The 21,205-nt window shown below is 44.9% G+C and overlaps 1 protein-coding gene across 1 annotated transcript in view; it reads right to left on the bottom strand.

Annotated features, from left to right (window-relative positions):
• CYSTM1 (cysteine rich transmembrane module containing 1) overlaps positions 1-12,173 on the bottom strand; it is a 54,958-nt gene extending 42,785 nt beyond the window's left edge. Inside the window, exon 1 of the mRNA XM_077824082.1 lies at positions 12,044-12,173. The gene's annotated coding sequence lies outside the window, so the exon portion shown is untranslated. The remainder of the gene's footprint in view (positions 1-12,043) is intronic.
• Between the last annotated feature and the right edge of the window lie 9,032 nt (positions 12,174-21,205).

Below are 21,205 nucleotides of genomic sequence, written 5' to 3'. Positions count from 1 at the left end.
TTCAAAGCTGCATTAAGTCAATGTTTTGTTCAGGGTTACGAATAACCTCCATTCCCAAGGTGTTTATAATGACGTTCTACTGTATATTCATTCTGGATGATATTTCTGTTCCTCCTGCATCAAAACCGGAGTTGCAACACTTTAATAGGTTGAGAGGTTCTCTACTTTAACTCCAATGCCCAGTCAAGCAAGCCTTCAAACCAACCTGGGAAACAATGTTTAAAGGCACCAGGATCCTAGTACAGCAGTGAGGTCTGTATTAGTATCTATGTAGACACACTGAACTAGCTAATCCATTTTAACACTGTTTGGCTAGGACACTATATTTGAACGTGGTTTGGTTCCAGACATATTGGCCAATCAAAGCATGCCAAAAACTAGTTTATTTAGTACAGTGTTTCTTAACTCAGCTTGAGGTCCAAGGTGGTCAAGATCTGGCACTTCGCACTCTGTTGTAATGCTCATTGACACTTCCTACAGCCAAATCTCTTAGCAAATCACATTACAACAGTAGGTTGGCTGCAGCAAAACAGGGCTATCAAGAGCTGTGGGATATCAAAACTCTAGTCTTCTGCACACTAGGACTGTACTCAAGAATGTCTTCACTTGAAATTTGGGTCTGAGAGAAAGAAGGAAAATAAACAGACCATGGGGAAATAAGTGAAGGGAAGTGCAAGAGAGGAAGGAAAAGAAGGAGAGAACAGGGAAAGACTGGAGGAGGTGAGAAAAAGTGACTGTCATCTTCTGTGCAATTAAGACAATTCACAAAGAAAACCCAGTGAAAGCAGCCTCCTACTCCCGCCAACAACACTTGCCAAGCAAGCACTGAATTTTCCAGGATGGCATCTCCCCTGCGGATGCTCCTACAAAGCAGGCCTATCACAAACTTTTCTTTGACATCAGCATGTTTCTGGCCTTGAGAGACTAGAAATCAGCACGAGTTAGTCCTCACACATAGGCAAAACTAGGTTGCCCATGCCACCAAAGAGAACATTAAAGAACATGAGCATGAAAGAGCTATATACATTTTTAATGTGGAAGATGCACAGCTACTAATCAAAGGCTTCACTCCCTCCTCCCATTCAATGAAGAAATGTTCACATCCCTCATCTCCATCCCAATATTATCCTTTTTTCTCGTTCTCTCTATTTAAAAGGGTGTCACTTGAGGTGCTGAAAGAGTCAGGTTCAAAACTCAGATTGCATAGAGGACAGCAATAAGAAACATCACAGCGAGTTCTATGGAAATGGAAGAGGAGAGGAGAGGAGGAGATGATGGGTTTAAAGAGGTTCTTTGAATCAGTAAAGAGGAGTAACCCAAGAGTGCACAGACTTTTCCCAGATAACAATGTTGGGAGCTTACTAGGAAGCAAGGGGCCACACCAAATCTGGATATAGCAGAGCAGACTGCAGCCACTGCACCACAGATAGGATGGTGCAGTCAGCCAGAGCTGTAGATCTCTGTACCCGATGTTCCATACTGACTAAATTGGCCTTTGCACAGAACAAGATGGAGCAGTACATTCTGAGATACTTAGGTCCTCCGAGCTGCAACTGGAGCATCCCAGTGTAACTAAACAGCACTTTCCAACGCCTGTGGCGCCAGGAGATATTGGAAAACTACCGAGCTCTAATGGAAAGTGCACTTAGCATCAACAAATCCCAGCTCCTGGCAACAAGCCTAGAATTTAAATTATGTTTCGAATGGAGAGTTTCTCTCAATATCTGTATTAAAGTAACACACAGGGTCTGCTTTCTAAATGGCATTGTTTCTACGCTTTCCCTTTTCATAGCTACTTTTCATGCTGTGTACAGCAAGTTCTACAGCTATACCCAGTGTTACAATCGGGGTGAATTAAGGATAAGTGAGGCGACAGGCCACCATTTTGCACTCCTCAACCCCAGCAGATGCTTCCTCCTAGGATTCCCACACCCCATAGCAGGGCTTTGGAGCAGAGCCCAGAACTGGAGCATGAAGCAGAGCAGTGGAGCTGCAGGTTTTTACCTGGAGCGGAGCCGGAGCACAGCTCCAAAGCCCTGCCCCAGAGCATCATTTCCAGCCTAGTGCAGGAGGAAGACAACAGTCTGAATGTCTGATCCCCCTGCTACCCTAGGCCAAGAGACAGCTGTGGTTTGCTACTAACTGCTCTGTCTAGATTCTCCCTAGCATGGTGTTTGGATTGCAGCAAGCCCATCTTAATCCACCCCCAAGTAAAAATCAGTAAGTTCACATTTTTGTGAAAAGACTTTCATGAAGCTCACTGAAATTTCAAGAATTCTAAGCCAGCCCCAATACTGTCATTAGTGTGAGGTCACTTGCCTCTTACACATCTAACTTTTGTCTGGACCTGGTCCTTGAACCTGATCACACCTCAAGACACTAGTGATAGACAGCGAAGAATCTGTGCCTTCCTCACTGAATCTGACACCAGCTCAGCTGTCTGCCCCTACAAACATGCAAAGTCCACCGTAAAGCATGCAGATGTGGTCGCCCCATTAAAAAAAAAAAAATATATATATATATATAGGAATTGGAAAAGGTTCAAAAAATGGCAACCAAAATGATTAGGGGTATGGAACAGCTTCCGTATGAGGAGAGATTAATAAGACTGGGACTTTTCAGCTTGGAAAAGAGATGACTAAGGAAGGATATGACTGAGGTCTACAAAAATCATGACTGGTGTGGAGAAAGTAAATAAGGAAGTGTTATTTACTCCTTCTCACAACACAAGAACTAGGGGTCACCAAATGAAATTAACGGGCAGCAGGTTTAAAACAAACAAAAAGGAAGTATTTCGTCACACAACGCACAGGGAACCTGTGGAACTCTTTGACAGAGGATGTTGTGAAGGCCAAAACTATAACAGGGTTCAAAAAAAAAAAAAAAAAAAAAAAAGAACTAGGTAAATTCATGGAGGATAGGTCAATCAATGGTTATTAGCCAGGAGGGGCAGGGATGGTGTTCCTAGTCTCTGATTGCCAGAAGCTGGGAATGGGCAACAGGGAATACTGTTTGATTACCTGTTTCTGTTCATTCCTTCTGAAGCACCTGGCTTTGGCCACAGTCAGAAGACAGGATACTGGGCTAGAGGGACCTTTGGTCTGGCCCAGTATGGCCGTTCTTATGTTCTTACCCAATGTGGGTCACCTAATTGTACCCTGACCTTCCTCCCCACCAACTCCATCACATCTCAGCATCTCCAGTGATACAAATCTTACAACTAGACAGTTTGTTTTATTGTCTCGGGAGGTGTTATGCTTGGCAATATATATTCCACTCCAGTGTATGGGTGGTCCCAGCTGGGCACTGTGATCCACAACTTTGTGCAGAATTAATTTTGGGATGGATGGGGGTGAGCTGCAATTTCCCTCCGCACCCAATATCATGTTTGAGGTGCATGACTTGGCCAACCATAAAGTTTGTGCATCTGTCTCCTGTGTCCTTGGCACAGAACCAATGTCCATGGCCCTGCTGGTATACAGACGACCAGGTTTTATGGGGTATTTCATGACTGAGTCCTGACCTGGTATCTGGTCTGCTAGTGATTACTGTCCTCTGATGGTAACATTCATTTGAGATTAGTCAGGCTGCATAGCATAGACCATGACATCCAGGAAGTGCTGGAGACTCGCTTGATTTTACCCAGGAAGTTGAAAGCTCCCACAGTTCTGCTTGTATTCTAGGCCCAATCTATGCAGCTGGTCTGGATAGCCGAGATACTCAGATCAGGGTCAACGCTGTTGACTGGTCCAGCCATCTCATCATATGTTTCAATACAGTTGTGGTATAGCTCTTGCATCAGTGCTAAAGCTAGGATAGTCTGACATCCTTGGAATCTTAAGGATTTCTATAGTCTTCTCACTGGTACCAAGGCATATACAGGCTCCCCTTCCAATAGGGGTGCTAGTCAGGTCACCAGCTATTAATGGCTGCTAAACCAACTCCTTGGCTTCTCATAGTACTCTGGTTGTGCCTAGTAGACAGAGTACACCACATTGTAATGGTAATCACTGGAAGTTGGAACAGCTGAGCCACAGAGTGGAGAGGAGACAGCTCTTCTGTATGTTACATAAATTCCTAGGCAATGACTGTGGCTAAGATATGTTGCCTGTGCTCGGTCAAAGTTACAAAGACCCACCCAGCTGAACTCTTTCAGACAGCACATACTGATCCCAGACTGCCCCATATCCCAAAGGCAATTCCTCCACTTGGCTCCAGCATCACTCTTGGAGGTAAGATACATTATGGCTCCAGGATGGTCTCATCAGCCTTGTCAATTATGAAGGTGTAAGCTTCCAGAGTCATCCTCTGGTTGCGTTTGACTTTGTTTCTGATGTGGACGCCTATGATCTTCTGCAAGTCCTGGAGTGCACCACTCATGGCACTGAGCCTCGTCCATTTTGGTTAATGAAGGCATATGGAATAAGTGTGTTCTACTACTGACAGACATTATCAATGCCTCACTTAGCAAATGGAGGGTGCTAGCCATTCCTGAACATGCAAAGGACCTGCTCCCTCCTGAAGAAGCCATCCCTTAACTCTGAAGTGTTTGCCAATGACTCTGTAGCCTCAGAACTCCTCATGACCTATTGAGGTCCCTTCCAGTCCTACACTTCTATGATTTTAGGGAAGTCAGTTGAGAAGGCAGAAATTACGGATATGCTCAACAGTTTTGACTCTTCCTTCTGTGTCAGGACTACACCTGTAAGGGCCATGAAAGATCTCCTGACAGATTGGGGTCAGTGGGCCATTTTAGTCATGCTGAGCTTCGCAACAATTTTAGATATAATTGACAATGCATGGCTGCTTTGGTGATTAAAGAACTTTGCTAACATGCATGGAATTGTCCAGAGAGCATACCTAGGAGACAGGAGTGAGTTGATGATCAACTGTCTCTCATCACCAAGTAATTGACATGCAGTGACCTTTAGGGATTGAACCTGTCTCTTATGTTGTCTAACAAATACACAAAGCCTCTTGGCAAGATCATTTCTCAAGAGAGGTAGAGTACACATGGAGACCTGGGAGAAGGCTCGGAATCTGGGGGAAGCATGGGCCGTTATAGCCGGGATAAGAGAGAATATAAGGGGAAATCAACTCAGTATCTTAGATGTCTGTATACTAATGTGAGAAGTATAGGGAACAAGCAAGAAGAACTTGAAATGCTACTTAAGAAACACAACTATGAGATAGTTGGCATCACAGAGGCTTAGTGGGATAATACATATGACCGGAATATTGGAATAGAAGAGAACAGCTTACTCAGGAAGGACAGGCAGGGAAAAAAGGGAGGAGGTGTTGCCTTACATATTAAAAATGTATAGATTTGGACCAAGGTTAAGATGGAAATAGGAGACACTTGTTGAAAAATCTCTGGGTAAGGATAAAAGGGGTAAAAACCAAGGGTGATGTCATGGTAGGGGTCCATTACAGACCACCTAACCAGGAAGAAGAGGTGGCTAAGATTTAAACTAATCAAATCATCCAAAGTATGGGACTTGGTGGTGATGGGAGACTTACAGATCTTGGGAGACAGGCCAGTCCTTGCCTACAGACAGCCCCCAAACCTGAAGCAAATACTCACCAGCAACCACACAACAAAAACACTAACCCAGGAACCTAGCCTTGCAAGGAAGCCTGTTGCCAACTGTGTCCACATATCTATTCAGGGGACACCATCATAGGGCCTAATCACATCAGCCACACTATCAGAGGCTCGTTCACCTGCACAATGCGATATATGCCAGCAATGCCCCTCTGCCATGTACATTGGCCAAACTGGACAGTCTCTACGTAAAAGAATAAATGGACACATATCAGATGTCAAGAATTAGAACATTCAAAAACCAGTCGGAGAACACTTCAAACTCTTTGGTCACTCGATTACAGACTTAAAAGTCACAATTCTTCAACAAAAAAAACTTCAAAAACAGACTCCAACGAAAGACTGCTGAATTGGAATTAATTTGCAAACTGGACACCATTACATTAGGCTTGAATAAAGACCGGGAGTGGATGTGTCATTACACTATTTCCCCCCACCCCCCTACTGTTCCTCACACATTCTTGTCAACTGCTGGAAATGGTCTACCTTGATTATCACTACAAAAAGGTTTTTTACCCCCCTCTCCTGTTGATAATAGCTCACCTTACCTGATCACTCTTGTTACAGTGTGTATGGTAACACCATTGTTTCATGTTCTCTGTGTATATAAAATCTCCCCACTGTATTTTCCATTACATGCATCCGATGAAGTGAGCTGTAGATCACTAAAGCTTATGCTCAAATAAATTTATTAGTCTCTAAGGTGCCACAAGTACTCCTGTTCTTTCAACTACCCAGACATCTGTTGGGAAAATAACACGGCAGGGCACAGATTATCCAAATTCTTGGAATGTATTAGAGACAATTTTTTATTTCAGAAGGTGGAAAAAGCTACTAGAGGAGAGGCTCTTCTAGGTCTGATTTTGACAAATAGGGAGGAACTGGTTGAGAATTTGAAAGTGGAAAGTAGCTTGGGTGTAAGTGATCATGAAATGGTACAGTTCAAGATTCTAATTTCATGATTCTAACAAATGGTAGGAGGGAAAATAGCACAATAAAGACAATGGATTTCAAGAAGGCAGACTTTAGCAAACTCAGAATTGGTAGGTAAGATCCCGTGGGAAGCAAGCTTAAGGGGAAAAAGTTCCAGAGAGTTGGCAGTTTTTCAAAGAGACATTATTAAGGGCACAAGAGCAAACTACCTCACTGCGTAGGAAAGATAGGAAGTATGGCAGGAGACCACTCCTGGCTTACTAGGAGATCTTCAATTCACTGAAACTCAAAGAGTCCTACAAAAAGTGGAAACTAAGTCAAATTACAAAGGATGAATATAAACAAATAACACTAGTATGTAGGGACAAAATTAGAAAGGCCAAGACACAAAACAAGATTAAACTATCTAGAGACATAAAGGGTAACAAGAAAAAATTCTACAAATACATTGGAAGAGGAAGACTAACGACAGGGTAGGGCCGTTACTTAAGGGGGGGCGGGGAACAATAACAGAAAATGTGGAAATTGCAGAAGTGTTAAATGACTTCTTTGTTTCAGTTTTCACCTAAAAGGTTAGTTGAAAATATTTCTTCCAGCTCCACGCTCTTCCCATGGAAAACCCCCCATTTGTGGAGCATGGTACAGTTACAGAATCTGAGCTTGCTGCTCTTTATCTCCTGAAGACTTCACAACAGCAATACATCCCCACAAGCTCCAGGGCTCCACTGCTGTAATCCTCCGTTCACAAGGGAATTTCAGCTTCCTCTGGATCATTAGGGAACACATTGAAGAGGAGAAGGCCTAAAACACATTCCACTTCTCCCTTATTACTTCCCCTTAGTTTAAGGCTGCACTATTAATTCTCACAGTTTGCTGTTCCCCAGTTTATACCCACACATTTGTCTCTGTTTATACAAACAAGAGCTAGAAGCTGGAAAGCAACTGTATGTGGTTCCTACAAGAAAAGCTTTATTAAGTCAAGATAAATTACACCCAGTGTGTTGCCACCGTAATTATACCAAACCTGCAATTATATAAAAAGGTCTTCAAGTTTCTCTGACATGCTGTAGGTTTTATAAAACATGGGGCTTAGTACCAGGGACACTGAAGTCACGGATACAGGAAAAGTCACAGGAGTAGATCATCAGTCAGTGAAAACTATCACAGCTCCACTGAAGTCAAGCTCTACAGTTTTAGGTGCTTACACCAACCCTGCAAAGGAGAGAAAGGCAGACCCCGCACTTGTGTGGAGCTCACTGAAGAACTGTGGCCTTAACATAATTTTGTTTGTTTCTGCAGAATCTTAGCTTTTGTGTTTTTAATGTTTTCTTTTACAAAGACATTTGCACAGTATTAATGTTGTAACAATACAGATGCTTGATAAGTTTGAGCCTAAAATTTAGGTTTTGTTTAAAACTGTCTAGGATTTTTGTTTTAAATTACAATGAAAACAGTTTGAATTTAAATATTCATATGCAACCACAAACAGTTCATGAAAACCAGAATCTAAGACTGATAAGAGTAAAACTGACTAGAACAGTCACACTGTTCAAGCTGATGAACAGTTAATAACATGGTGGGTGCACAAGTTAATTTAAAAATCCTTTAAAAAAAATATAGGGAAATATGTTGCTTATTACTTAAATGACAGCCTGACAGAGAGCAGCAGTAATTGCCCATGTCAGTGAGTAACACTGAAGTTTTGCTGGGATGATTTAAGGGCACATACTGCCACAGGTGTGCGATGCAATTCTCGCGACAGTAAATGGGATCAGCATATGGCCCTAAAACGAACTGCACACAACTGAAAACATTTGTGTAGAAAATGTCCTTGTGTTCACTTTCCTCTTCATCTTCTCTTAAGACTCACATTCCTCAGAGCAGAATTTTCTTGTCAGGCTGACCACTGGAATGGGATTCCCTGCCCCTTCCTTCTCTGTTACCATTTCTTAATCTCTCCATACCCTATATACAGTTGCAACATGGTGCCTTATCTGCAGCCCAGAGGGAGGACACAATATTCTTCTGTTTAATGGCTTCACAAGTCACATGGCACAGAAGTGCAGTTAAATCCACACTGACAACATTTGTATACTCTTATGCCAACACAGTTAATGAAATTGACAAGGCCTGCAGCTTATTCCAATAAACACTCAGCAGATTCTTACATGTGGTATGGAAATTGCCGAAGTCTAGATCTGAGTTTGGGTCTCCCACTTCGCCATCTAATGTTGCATCCTGTGAACTGATGGATAAGTACATTGCTAATGTCACACAGTACTATCTTTAGGATATACAACTACAGCAGAAATTAGAATACTGACTTTTAGTCAAATTTTTAACAGTTATAATCATACTAAAATTTTATTTTTGTTTACACAGATCATTAAGTGGAGTTTAATTAAATCTAAACCCTTTGAGGAAGTGATCTCCTCTTGTCACATGACAAGTCTTTACAGCCTTCCTCTTGACTGACCAGCGTCAGAGCTAATGAGCATATGACACTAATTCATAGCCGAAACCCTGACCCTAACAGTACAATTTATTTGAATCCAGTTTGATTGACTTACACTTTCTGTTATCTTACCCCATTTCCCTGAAGACAAAAATTTCTTTTCCACTCACTGAACCATATAGTGTCATTTTCTCATTTCCAAACATACATAACACTGAAACAATATCTCATGTCTCACTAAGTGCCTATTTCCAATATCACTTTTGTTCAATGTAATGATTCCCAATATGTGTTTACGGCATACTTGGCAAGTATACTGCCAGCTTAAACTGGGGTTTAACACAACAAAAAGATAGATCAGATACAAATAAGATAGGACAATCTATTAAACCCAAAAATTCTGTACACAGGCAAGTTATGTTCCACAAGAAGCATATAACATTAAATTATTTTATCTGAATTAAAAAAAGTCTACAAACAGAAAACAAAAGATATTACCTCACCCAACTTGTCTCTCCAGCAGCAAACAAGACATTTAACTATTTACGATAGAGTTCCTATGCCTCTCTGTCCTATCAAATCTCTCTCCCCCTAAATTTTCAACAGCATAGTTTCAACACAATAGTAAATAATGAATCAATTGCACTGGAATATAGGTTTACAACCTCGTCTATGTAAGCAAGGTACTGTATAATTCAGAATGAAACACCTGTGGGTATCATTGTAATGGAAACACTACATTAACATTTTTAGGATATGTACGATTTTCAATGCCAGTTAAAACTCACAAACTACTTAAGAGAGACCAAATCAGTTGCTTAATACAGATGATCTTGTAATAAAGGTGAAGAAGAGCCATAATTCAATATAGATTTAGAGACATTTTGTTGCAGATTGTTAATACAAGAGATTGGCCAATAAAGGTGTCGCTTTTTATAGGTTTCACTGCATAAAACAGGGATGGTGAAACTACGGCCCAGGGGCCGCATCCGGCCCTTCAGACATTTGAATCCGGCCCTCAAGCTCCCGCCAGGGAGCAGGGTCCAGGGATTGCCCTGCTCCAGCCAGTGAGCTGGGTCAAGGGTTGGCCCCACTCTGTGCATGCCACGGCTCCACCCAGCTCCCAGAAGCAGCGGCATGCCCCCTCTCCAGCTCCTACATGTAGGGGCAGCAAGGGGGCTCCACATGCTGCCCACAGCCCAAGTGCGGCCCCCGCAGCTCCTGTTGGCCAGGAACCGCAGCCAATGGGCGCTGCAGGGGCAATGCCTGCATATGGGGCAACGCCTGCATATGGGGCAACTTGGAGAGCCGCCTGGATGCACCTCCGCATAGGAGCCAGAGAGGGACATGCCGCTGTTTCTGGGAGCTGACTGAGATAAGCGCTGCCAGAGCTTGCACCCCTGCAAACTTTTTGGCCCAAGGGCCACATCTGGGTATGGAAATTGTATGGTGGGCCATGAATGCTCACAAAACTGGGGGTTGGGGTGTGGGATGGGGTGAGGGTGCAGGCTCTGGGGTGGGACCAGAAATGAGGAGTTCAGGATGCACGAGGGAGCTCTGGGCTGGGGCGGGGGGGGAGGGGGATGAGGGTTCCGGCTGGGGGTGCGGGCTCTGGGGTGGGTCTGGTGATGAGGGTGCAGGAGGGTGCTCCAGGCTGGAGCTGAGGGGTTTGGAGGGTGGGAGAGTGATTGGGCTGGGGCAGGGAGGGGGGCAGGCTCCGGCAGCGTTTATCTCAAGCAGCTCCTGGAAGCAGTGGCATGTCCCTCTCCGGCTCCTATGCAGAGGCGCGGCCAGGCTGCACTGCACTGCACGTTGCCCCGTCTAGGGGCGCTGCCCCTGCAGCTCCCATTGGCTGCGGTTCCTGGCCAACAGGAGCTGCGGGGCCGCACTTGGGCCTTGGGCAACATGCGGAGCCCCCTTACTGCCCCTACACATAGGAGCCAGGGGAGGGATATGCTGCTACTTCTGGGAGCCGGTTGGAGCCATGGCGTGCACAGAGTGGGGCCAACCTCCAACCCCGCTTCCTGGCTGGAGCACCGGAGCAGGGCAAGCCCTGCACTCTGCTCCCTGATGGAAGATTGAGGGCCAGGTTAAAACATCTGAAGAGCCGGATGCAGCCCCCGAGCCGTAGTTTGCCCACCCCTGTGCTAGCCTCTAATATGGGGTATGGTAAGAATGTCTCTGTTAACTCAGACAATGCTAATGTGCCTGTCACTGGTGTGTCTAAGATGCCCTGCCCTCGTAATTCATTTGCATTGTGTCCATCATATAACCAAACAAATGCATTTGAAATAAATGCTACTAACCTTGACAGAACATACCACAGCACAAGGCAAACAGCCCATTAATTCCACAGCTGTCTGTCTCCCCACAAGGAAAGCTTAAACATTTTAAAGCAGCTTCATGTAAATAACTAGGGCTGGCAGAAGGGGCAGAAACATCATAGGATCCCGGGGACTAGTAGCCAGTGCCAGCCCCGCCTTCCCTCATGGCTGCGTTTATTTGATTAAGCCACCCCAACTAAGAAGTGTCTATGCTGGTCTCATATCTCCAGGATCCCAACACCAGTGTCCTGAGGCTGCAAGACCCTGTTCTTGGAGCTATAAAGTTTCCCCTGGTATTTCATCTAGATGTGCTTGGTTTTCTTTGCACCACTCCCGACAAGGGAAGTGACACTCACAAGTCCTGAGAGAAGGTAAGCAGCCCCTCACAACAGGAATGCTGCCCAGCTCACCCTGCCAGGGTGGGGAGAAGCCAAGATGATTTCCCAAAAGAGACCCACCCCATCCCAGGCACTCAGACCCCCCCCCCACCCCAGCATTGTTACTCCCCCTCAGTCCAGGGCTTCCCCAGACCCCACCCAACTCCCTCCCCGCGCCAGAGCTCCCCCACCCCCCCTCAGTCGGGGCTCCCCAAAACCCACCTCAGCTCAGAGCTTCCCCAGACCCCCCCCCCTCCGTTCCCCTCCGCCGAGGGCTCCCTCACTCCTCAGCCCCTCAGCCCAGGGCTCCGCCAGCCCCCTACCCCGCGCCCTCGCCGCCTCGCGGTACCTGCGCACCCAGCAGCCCCGCTCCTCTCTCCCACTCGCCCTCTCGCCACCTGCCTCAGACACCACTGCTGAGCTGACGTCACAAGGAGGTGGAGTCACTTGACTGCCTGGAAGCGGGTGGTGGAGGCGGCTGCGTCACAGCAAGAAATGGGAGCAGGGAGCGCGCGGGGCGCGTACGCGGCACGGGAGCGCGCGGGAATGGTCCATTACCCCCCGTGACCCCTCAGTGCCAGCAGCCTTAGGGGCCCGGTGTGCGCGCGCGGCACTCTCAGCGGCGCGTGGGGGGTGAACGGGCACTTGTGCACACCTAGGCGGGGCTGGTGCACCCCCCCGTCCTTTGCACGCCCACACCCCGTTACTTGCACACGCAGCACAAGGACGTGGCTCTAGCTATGGTCAAGCTAGGCCCGGCTGAAGGTGGCAAGCAACCCCGCATGTAGGCTGACCAGATAGCCAGGGTGAAAAATCGGGACAGGATTATACAAAATAGGCACTTGTATAAGACAAAGCCCCAAATATTGGGACTGTCCCTATAAAATCGGGACATCTGGTCGCAGCGCCTGAATGTGGGCACGCAGCACCCTCATAATGGGCAGCTGCCGGCCACGTTTGGGGGCACCAGGCTCAAGTGTTATATAGGTGGGAGATTCTGCGGCGTGGCTTCTACTCGCATGTTTGCATCAGTCTGCACAAGGCCCCTTGTGATGCCTGCCATCTTGGTTCACACTAGGGATTGAGCCAAAAGCCTGAGCTGGGCAGGGGCTGCAGCAGACTCACATCCTCTGCCGATGGGTACATGTAACATAGCCTTACCGTGGATTACATGTGCACATACATATCCTGTTCATTGCACAAATACATATCCTCTTGTGCACACCTGCCTTTTTGTATGCACATTTTCCATTATTTGCCCGAACACATACTTGTATGCAGCTATTTCTGTTAGTAGCACTTGGACATTTCCCTACCTGCTCATATGTGTTCCATGGCTTGCACGCACGTGTTCTTTTTGCATGAGAACACACACACACACATTGCTATTTGCTTGCGGAAATCTAGAGTCCATTTCTCCAACATTTAGCCTCAAATCATGCCCCCATTTCTGTCCACCCAAATTCCTCTTCAGGGCAGTACAGTTCTCACATGTCCATCGGCCAGACCACATATAGCCAGATCTGTGATTTAGAGTTTTGTATTACATTTCTGAGCCTATCTGTTACCTGAAAATTTGCACCCAAATACAGTGGAGCACTAATCTTGGCCAAGCAGCTTTCCTGATTTGTCCAGGTAAATAGGTCAAAGGTATGGATTGTAAATCATTCAGTTGAACAAAATACTTCTATGATTACATGTATTACAGTAGCTTGGTCCACATGACTATGACTCCTGATGGCTCACTCCAGAGTGAGGATAATAAACTGTACTTAGTGGGTGATAATGGAGTTATTGCTGTAGGTCAAGTGGTAGGAGGTTGTACTTTTATTGCTTAAAATCTTGATTCAATCCTCCCGAAGACTGTGGCAGTGTCTGTATGTATGTGGCTGCAGTTTGTGAGCAGATGTCGCTTGTGTAGATGTGGAGAGCCCACTCCCAGAGGAACTAATGTTTTCTACTCTTGTTCTATGAAGCAGGTAGGAGGATACCCCCTCTTTCCCATAAACACCCAGAGGGCCCAACCTAGTTATCCAAGCTGGACACTGAGAGAAAAAATTGCCCTTTAAACAGAATGTCGCTGAAACGTTTGTGCATGTTTGGGAACAGGAGAAGCATTTAGCTGACACACAAAATGAAAGGTGTTTCATCTGGTGGGAATAACAAGGCAGAAGCCATTGGAACAGGGCTCAAACAGGTTTTACCATCCTGCTCTGGCGACAGGGCTATAATTTAATGTCAAAAACTAATTTAGATTTAACACATAGCTAAGAGAAAGACTCTAAATTATAGCCCTTCCTTAGGACAGGGAGACAGACTTCCTTGGGACATGTGACAGACTGGAATGCTTGGAGACAGGAAGCCTTTAACTTTGGGGTCAAGGACACAGCATTATGATCCATGTAACAGAGCATTCCCTTTTGGACCCCCCCTTTTACTATGTGATTTTTTTCTCTTTCTCTGACTCACCAATAAAATCAGCTTGTATTTACAAACCCTGCCTGGAATTGGGTTGTGGATCCTGTTCATTGAGCATATCACTGATGGACAACTACCAGAGAATCTACAGTCTGGCCTACACACAAAGGTTTTCTTCCGGAAAAAGGAAAGCTATAACAGTGCAACTTGCTCTGATAGACAAGCCTAAAGGTGTGATTTTAAAACGATTTAGATAAAACAGAGCAAGTTTATGTAGGGATGCTGTTATATTGATTTGAACTTGGCTTATATCTTTTTGGCTTGCACCTACAAGCTTGACCAACACAGTGAGTTTTAAACCCATATAAGAGTGTCCATACAGGGTTTTGCACTGGTTTAATTTACATCGGGTTTTAAACCAATCTAAGTTATACCAGTATAACTAAACATTTACATTAGAGACCAGTGAAAAGTGGGTAATGACTTGAGACGTGGTCATGGGCACTGGGAGTTGCAATCTGCCTCCTTAAACAGTACTTAAAAGATGCTAGTGACAGTCAGTGAAGCATGGTGAAAGCCATGTTTACACCAGCATTTTATAATTTTAAGCCTTTCCTAAAGGGATGTTTAGCAGCTCCAGAATGGAGCCAATAATGAATTGTTTCACTTCCGCTCAAGAACAAACACAGTGCAGTATCTGGACAAGATTTTAAGGGAAGGGGTCACTGTCATTTTGTAATCTAGTCCATTTCAGAAAATAAGTAAAAGTCAAACATTCCAAAAATCACATCAGAACCCTCAAAATCACAAGACAGGCGGTCATAAATATAAGGGGAAGGGTAACCACCTGTCTGTATACAGAACTATAAAATCCCTCGTGGCCGGAGGCAAAATCCTTTCACCTGTAAAGGGTTAAGACGTTAGGGTAACCTCACTGGCACCTGACCAAAATGACGAATGAGGAGAAAAGATACTTTCAAAGCTGGAGGGGGGAAACAATGAGTCTGTCTGTCTGTGTGATGCTTTTGCTAGAACCAGAGCAGGAATGCTGTAAAAGGGTTAATAAACAATCTAGTTAGATATGCATTAGATTCTGTTTTGTTTAAATGGCTGATAAAATAAGTTGTGCTGAATGGAATGGATATTCCTGTTTTTGTGTCTTTTTGTAACTTAAGGTTTTGCCTAGAGGGATTCTCTATGTTTTGAATCTGATTACCCCGTAAGGTATTTACCATCCTGATTTTACAGAGGTGATTCTTTTACTTTTTCTTTAATTAAAATTCTTCTTTTAAGAACCTGATTGCTTTTTCATTGTTCTTAAGATCCAAGGGTTTGGGTCTGTGTTCACCTATGCAAATTGGTGATGATTTTTATCAAGCCTTCCCCAGGAAAGGGGGTGTAGGGCTTGGGGGGATTTTGGGGGTAAAGACGTTTCCAAGTGGGCTCTTTCCCTGTTCTTTGTAACACTTTGGTGGTGGCAGCATAAGGTCCAAGGACAAAAGGTAGAAGTTTGTACCTGGGGGAAGTTTTAACCTAAACTGGTAAGAATAAGCTTAGGGGTTTTTTCATGCAGGTCCCCACATCTGTACCCTAGAGTTCAGAGTGGGGAAGGAACCTTGACACAAGCTTTAAAACCATGTGATTTAAAAATAATAAATGTCGGGTTCTTTTTATTTGTCTCCTGGTTTTGGTGTCTTTAAGGTTCACATTTTCAAGCTTTTTTTCTGTAGCCATAAAGCCTAGATACTTACCTTTTTAAAATGAAAGCTGAGATTCTCAGTTAATAACCTGATTCCAGTAGTTGGGACAGTGCTTGATTTGTGCCAGGGCTTGCCAGGGCTGAGTCTCGGCACCTCTAGGACATGGCAGTTCATAGCCCTGGCACCTCTAGGCTTGCATGAGCCCCAGCACCTAATTGCTTGAGCCCCACCATCTCTTTCATTACAAATTAAGGACTGAGTTGCGGGCTTCAAGATAACCCCCCAAATTGCAAGACTCTGATAATATCTTGTGAGTTAGCAGCACTGGGTTCTACACATACCTCTGACAGGTTTCAGAGTAGCAGCCATGTTAGTCTGTATCCACAAAAAGATAAGGATTTCACGAAAGCTTATGCTCAAATAAATTTGTTAGTCTCTAAGGTGCCACAAGTCCTCCTTTTCTTTTTACATACCTCTGAGTAGCTCTGACCATTTCTGTGGTTTTAAAATCCAAACTGATGGTCTTGACTTTAGAGGAGGCTGACTTTTGAGGCTGTCAAATGCACAAAATAAACTAGGTGTTATAGAGAACAATCGGGATAGTATGTTTAGGAGTTGAAACAACAGTAGGTAAGAACGTTCAGACAGAACTCTGCTGTCTCTGTTCGGTTGCCGCTACTATGGCTGCCTTTCTACGTAATCATTCCCCTCTGCTACATAAAGAAGCTTCTTCTGAACTCTTCTAGTACCCAGTTGCTGCCTCTCTGACTCTGCTTGTGCCTTTGCACCTGCTCTCTAGCCTTCTAACACATCATCTCTGTGTATCCCATGTGTATCAAAATCGTTAAAAGGGGTTTGAATGCACCTCTGTTGTTGTTTTGGTGCAAATCTGTGTGTCTGTCTAGCCCTGAATCTCTCCTCATAGTTGTAGCCCCCAAGGACCCTGTCTTATCTTCTTCCCCACTTTAGTTCTTTTTCTCAGTTCTTTCATATCCTTCCTGTAATACGGAGCCCAGACTGATGCTCAATAATTCAAGTGTGAGTCTAACCACTGAATCCCAGAAACTAGCAATGGAAAAGCTCTAGTAAAGTCATCTAGACCATTCTCTCCCACATTATGGCAGCACTGTCTAATGGTTAGAGCATGGTGCTGGAAATCAGGACTCCTGGGTTCTAGGCCTGTCTGTCACTGTCTTGCTTGATAACCTTAGACAAATCCTTGAAGCCTCTCTGTGTCTCCGTTTCCCCAGCTGTAAAAAAGAGATGGTATCAGTGATACCCACTTCTGTGAAGGACTTTGAGATCTCTGTATGAAGCGTACTATTTGCTGCAGAAGTGGAAAATGCTAGCATGATAAAGGCCGATGAAGGATTGTTCTCCACAGAACAAGGGCTGAGAATGGTACATACCTGGACAGAGAGAGTTAATAATTTCTTCTGAGCTGTGTTCTTCACCCTTTTTCATACATCCCAGGGTTCTGGACAGTCTCTGAGCTGCTTTTTGGCACCAGGCTTTTGGTTAAGCGTCTGCCCTCTGTCTCCCCACTCAGACCATTTCCTTGATCAGTAGCTTTTAATCTATGTCTGTTTCAGCCATAATTCCGCCCCCCCACACCCACCCATGCTTATTACCTTAGGCGCATCTCCATTTAAAAACTCACAGCACCCTGATCAAGTAGGATTTATGTAGGGAGGACACTCAGCAGATAGTATCTGGAAGCTATTATGTGGCGGGATTTGGAAACAATACATTAGCTCAAGCCAGGCTCGTGGTAAGCACTAAAAAAGTCTTTGACTTGAATGGCATTATGTAGATCAAGTAGTGGACCCATCTGGCTGAGGTCCACGACTCACCCCATGGCTCAGGATATGATATTCAGAACCTCCATCTTAAGTAGTGACTAATAACTATTGATCAAGCTTTTTGTGCAGTTTCACAAGGGCGGGAAACTTGGCTTCTGTTGGCTATATGGTTGGGCCTATGGCAATGACAATAAGGGAGGAGACAACCGATGGAGCAATGACTCAGAGGTGGAATCAAACTATGCTATGGGCTAATGACCAAATAACAGTCTTCCGCACAAGGCCTCTCAGGTTAGATCATTTTCAAAATCGGAGAGTTGTTCAGGTATAAAGTAAATGACAATAAAACAACAGGGTCAAGAAGCTTTCACAGCAACTGGGGGAATGGCAGAGCAACACAAATGAACTGGAATGATTATCTTCCCAAATCTGCAAGACATAGGGCTGGAGAGGCAGGCAGGTAAGGAGTGGGAACCAAGAGTCCCAGGTTCTAATCCTCCCTCTCTCTTGTACTTCCTATATGACCATAGGCAAGTCCTTAACTGCTCTGTGCCTCAGTTTCCCCATCTGCAAGGAGGACTTAATGACACCCATCTCACAGAGAGAGGTGTAGATCTCAATTCACTAATATTTGTAAAGGGCCTAAAGGAACTCAGTGGCAGGTGCATTCGAAAGGACAATATCAACCCTACTATGAGCAGCGGAGATGTGAGACCTGCGCTGCAAAAAGCTTAGTGCTTTAGTGTGGACAGGACAACAGCCCTCTCTGACCAGATGGAGTCACAAATACCATAGATTAACTCAACCCAGAATCCTGGGCACGAGAGGATCCTTAAGGGAGCAGGCTCGGTAACAACATAAACCCAAAGATTTGCCCCATTCCTCCGCTGCATTGAATAAGATCCTGGTGAAGGAATCAGTGGAAGGTTGGCATGGGGATCACAGACTACAGAAAACTTCCCCAAACTTACACAGCAGTGGTGTATTCTAGTTTCACCCATCCGTGCTAATCCATGGGCTCCACCAGATTTCATGGGACAGAGAGGGAGACTTCGGGGAGAGTACGAATGTCAGTTAGCACCAAATGTAAATACAGATGAATTACATTCACTATACTAGAGATGGTGCTTGGCTTTGGAGGCCAGTAGCACCTTCCAACCAATGGTCTCCAAGCGCTGGATTCAGACCTGAAGCAAGCGAGTGCAGTTTCATGGAGCGAATGGAATTTTACCCGCAAGGACTAAAGGAAGCCTCGGGAGCCAGTTCCGTTTGCAGTTCCCCTGAGGGACAATAAATGGGGACAGTAACAATGGAAAAATATAGGGGAGAAGAAAGAATCAGCAGGCCAGGGTGCCCCTCTGAGGAATCCCACCCAGGGGCTCTAGGATGGGAGTGTAAAAGGCTCTTATATACACCGATCTGGAGCTAAATATCTGTAGAGCCCTGCATCTGTATCTGTATCCGATCTGCAAGCCTCAAAAAAGATATAAAGTGGATATCTGCAGATTTGCAGGGCTCTAAATATCTGCTATTTGCTGTCAAACCCTTTCCCCTTTCCTCAGTAGGCACTGCTCTCCCAGGCTTCCCCGCTCCACTCTTCACCCAGCAGTCAGTGCTGAGATCAAAGAGAAACCACCAGGGGCCTGGTGAGGGTCTCAGCGTGGGACGACTGGCAACCACATCTTTAGCTGGTAAGATTTCTATCATGCACGCATTTTCCAGGGAATGGTGTGTTACACATGACGCTCCCAGGAATGCGTGTGGGTGAGGAATTTTAATACTCACTTGATGTTATTGTCTTGGGCAGGAAGATGGTGCAAACTGGGACTGAGCTAAGAGAGATTTCAGCTTTTCTCAAGTGTCTGGGTATTTTCAAGGCCCTGCAAGAAGCACAATTATCATGGGGGTGGGTTTGGGTGGGGAGGGAGGTATTTCACGTGGACTTTTACAGGTCCATATGCAAATTATTATCCTTCATAGAAGACTGGATATGTAGATGCCCACAGCCAGAATTTCATAGCAACTAGCTCCTGGAAGGTAGACAAGCGAGCATTTGAGAATAGATAATATATTCAATACCTTGCACTTCTTAAGAACCTTTTCATCCAAAGATCTCGGAGTGCTTTACAAATCTTAACGAATGAATCAAGCTTCCCAACACCACTATGCTGGATATATGCAAGGATCATTTCACTCACTAGTGAAATTCAGCTGTCTCTGGGGTGAGACACAACTGCACCATACAACAGACTGGGACTGGAAGTGAAGAAGAATCCTGCATCCAGCTGGAATTGCTGAGACGCACTGTATAATTACCTGACCTGGAATTTGGCCAGGACGTGGGAGTTATCAACCTGAATAGAACATGTGCTGAGCTCCTGAATGACCACAAGTTGTAGAAGACCTTGTTTAACATCTTTCTCTCAGGAGCTTGATTTTATTTGGTGTCATTTGCTCTACTGATGACTCAGACTTGTCACTACTGTTTGGGCCCTTGTGCCTGTCCTAGTATAACAGGAAAGCTGTAGCTCACGAAAGCTTGAAAATGCATTGATCTACAACCTATCCTGAAGGACGACCCATCACTCTCACAAATCTTGGGAGACAGGCCAGTCCTTGCATACAGACAGCCCCCCAACCTGAAGCAAATACTCCCCAGCAACCACACACCACACAACAGAACCACTAACCCAGGAACCTATCCTTGCAACAAAGCTCATTGCCAACTGTGCCCACATATCTATCCAGGGGACACCATCATAGGGCCTAATCACATCAGTCACACTATCAGAGGCTCGTTCACCTGCACATCCACCAATGTGACATATGCCATCATGTGCCAGCAATGCCCCTCTGCCATGTACATTGGCCAAACTGAACAGTCTCTACATAAAAGAATAAATGGACACAAATCAGATGTCAAGAATTATAACATTCATAAACCAGTTGGAGAACACTTCAATCTCTCTGGTCACTCGATTTCTGATCTAAAAGTGATTATTCTTCAACAAAGAAACTTTGAAAACAGACTCCAATGAAAGACTGCTAATTGGAATTAATTTGCAAATTGGATACAATTAACTTAGGCTTGAATAGAGACTGGGAGTGGTTGAGTCATTATACAAAGTAAAACTATTTCCCCTTGTTTATTCCTCTCCCCGCCCCCTCCCCCCACTGTTCCTCAGACGTTCTTGTTAGCTCCTGGAAATGAGCTGGAAATGGCCCACCTTGATTATCACTTCAAAAGGTTTTCTCTCCCCCCACTCCACTCTCCTGCTGGTAATAGTTCATCTTAAGTGATCACTCTCCTTACAATGTGTATGGTAAACATCCATTTTTGCATGGTCTGTGTGTATATAAATCTCCTCACTGTATTTTCCACTTTATGCATCCGATGAAGTGAGCTGTAGCTCAGAAAAGCTTAGGCTCAAATAAATTGGTTAGTCTCTAAGGTGCCACAAGTACTCCTTTTCTTTTTGTGAATACAGACTAACACGTCTGCTACTCTGAAAACTGTCTATTAATAAAGTTCTGCGCCACCTCCTCCCATTTCAGAGCATTCTCTTTAAAGGGCTTTGCCTTTCCCCAGAG

Source organism: Eretmochelys imbricata, chromosome 8 (assembly GCF_965152235.1).
Source record: "Eretmochelys imbricata isolate rEreImb1 chromosome 8, rEreImb1.hap1, whole genome shotgun sequence".
NCBI classification, from domain to species: Eukaryota; Metazoa; Chordata; order Testudines; family Cheloniidae; genus Eretmochelys; species Eretmochelys imbricata.
This window is presented reverse-complemented; position numbering and strand designations above follow the sequence as displayed.